Raw genomic sequence first — 2,909 nt, forward strand, 5'->3', positions numbered from 1 at the left:
ACTTCTGGACATTGCACAAAGCTACTGAAAGTTAATGGAACAAAGAAATCCATCAAACATAGCAAAACAGGCAATGCGAAATAAAAGGCAGAATCTGTCAAAACAGAACAGTCCGTAAAGACGAATTTTTCTGGGGCACTTAACAGGCTCAGATGAAAAAGCTCAAAACTAATGAAAGTTGCGTACATATCTGGGTATCACGCACGTAAATTGGCAGATTTTTTTGATTCTTCTACAGAGAGATCTACGCAAATTCGTGACAGGTAGAAATCTGTTTCTGCGCAGCAATCCAATTCTAGTATCAACTTTACTATTAGAGACTTTACTTGGCACAACAATGCAATAAAGTAAAGATAAGGAGAGGTTGCTACAGTAGTAACAACTTCCAAGACTCAACAAAACATTAGTAAAAACATACATGGGTTATCTCCCAAGAAGTGCTTTTCTTTAACGCCTTTCAGCTAGGCGCAGAAAGTGTGAATCAAGTATTATCGAGAGATGAAGCATCAACATCATAATCTTTCTTACAAACACAACTTGTTGCAGAGGGTACCTTAGATGCTCCATTATCCAAATTTCCCATAGTGGTACTAAGGGTTTTATCAATTTTAGGTTTATAATAATTCTTTGGTTTAGGCACCTTAGAGACATACATGAATTTTTGCTCCTTACCCACATAAGCTTTCTCCTTAAATTTAAGAGAAGAAAAAGTTGAACCCAAGGTTCCCATAGCTTCTTCAAGTTTGCCAATCCTATGGGTTTGATTATCATGGATAGCACAAGTTTCTAAAATAGCAATTCTTTCATTAATTCCTCCTAGGGATTTATCAAGTTTATCAGTATTATCAAGTAATATTCCCAGTTTAGTCTCAACACTTGGAAGATCTATGGCTTGCAACTTTTTCATGACATCCTCAAGAGAGATTTCAATTTTAGTTTCATTAACAGGTGGTATTCCAACTAGGCTCTCAATGATGCAACTAGCCTCTAAAGCAGGAGTACCTAGGAAATTACCCCCCCCCGAAAGAGTATCAAGAACATACCTATTCCAGCTAGATATACCAACATAAAAGTTCCTAAGTAGGATAATAGTGGAGTGTTTCTTAGTGCACCTATGATGAGCATCACTAATTCTATACCAAGCATCTTTAAAACTTTCTCCCCCTTGTTGCTTAAAAGAACGAACTTCAACTTCAGGATTACTCATTTTAGCAATAGTAAATAAAGAAAACTAAATAAAGTAAAGTAAAACAAGTAACTAATTTTTTTGTGTTTTTGATATAGGAAGCAAACAAGACAGTAAATAAAGTAATGCAAGTAACTAATTTTTTTGTATTTTTGATATAGGGAAAACAAACAAAGCAGAAAATAAAGTAAAGTAAAGCAAGACAATAACAAAGTAAAGTGATTGGATGTGAGAGACTCCCCTTGCAACGTGTCTTGATCTCCCCGGCAACGGCGCCAGAAATTTAGTTTGATACGCGTGAAGCACACGTCTGTTGGGAACCCCAAGTGGAAGGTATGATGCGTATAGAAGCAAGTTTCCCTTAGTATGAAACCAAGGTTTATCGAACCAGTAGGAGTCAAGGGCCACGTGAAGGTCGTTGGTGACGGAGTGTAGTGCGGCGCAACACCAGGGATTCCGGCGCCAACGTGGAACCTGCACAACACAATCACATTACTTTGCCCCAACTTAACAGTGAGGTTGTCAATCTCACCGGCTTGCTGTAACAAAGGATTAAACGTATGGTGTGGAGAATGATGTTTGCAGTAGATTGTATTCAGATGTAAAAGAATGGACCGGGGTCCACAGTTCACTAGTGGTGTCTCTCCCATAAGAAATAGCATGTTGGGTGAACAAATTACAGTTGGGCAATTGACAAATAGAGATGCATACATATCATGATAATTACTATGAGATTTAATCGGGGCATTACGACAAAGTACATAGACCGCTATCCGAGCATGCATCTATGCCTAAAAAGTCCACCTTCGAGGTTAGCATCCGCACCCCTTCCGAGTATTAAGTTGCAAACAACAGACAATTGCATTAAGTATGGTGCGTAATGTAATCAACACAAATATCCTTAGACAAAGCATTGATGTTTTATCCCTAGTGGCAACAAGCACATCCACAACCTTAGAACTTTCCGTCACCGTCCCGCGATTCAATGGAGGCATGAACCCACTATCGAGCATAAATACTCCCTCTTGGAGTCACAAGTATCAACTTGGCCAGAGCCTCTACTAGCAACGGAGAGCATGCAAGAACATAAACAACATATATATGATAGATTGATAATCAACTTGACATAGTATTCAATATTCATCGGATCCCAACAAACGCAACATGTAGCATTACAAATAGATGATTTTGATCATGATAGGCAGCTCACAAGATCTAACATGATAGCACAATGAGGAGAAGACAACCATCTAGCTACTACTATGGACCCATAGTCCAAGGATGAACTACTCACGCATCAATCCGGAGGCGGGCATGATGATGTAGAGCCCTCCGGTGATGATTCCCCTCTCCGGCAGGGTGCCGGAGGCGATCTCCTGAATCCCCCGAGATGGGATTGGCGGCGGCGTCTCTGGAAGTATTTCCGTATCGTGGCTCTCGGTAATAGGGTTTTCGCGACGGAGGGATTTTATAGGCGGAAGGGCAGCGCAGGGGGGCACCCGAGGGGCCCACCCCATAGGGTGGCGCGGGCCCCTCCTTGGCCGCGCCGCCCTATGGTGGCGGCTCCTCTTGGCCCCACTTCGTATGCTCTTCGGTCTTCTGGAGGCTCCGTGGAAAAATAAGACCCTGGGCGTTGATTTCGTCCAATTCCGAGAATATTTCCTTTGTAGGATTTCTGAAACCAAAAACAGCAGAGAACAGCAACTGGCTCTTCGGCATCTCG

Source organism: Lolium rigidum, chromosome 4 (assembly GCF_022539505.1).
Source record: "Lolium rigidum isolate FL_2022 chromosome 4, APGP_CSIRO_Lrig_0.1, whole genome shotgun sequence".
NCBI lineage: Eukaryota > Viridiplantae > Streptophyta > Magnoliopsida > Poales > Poaceae > Lolium > Lolium rigidum.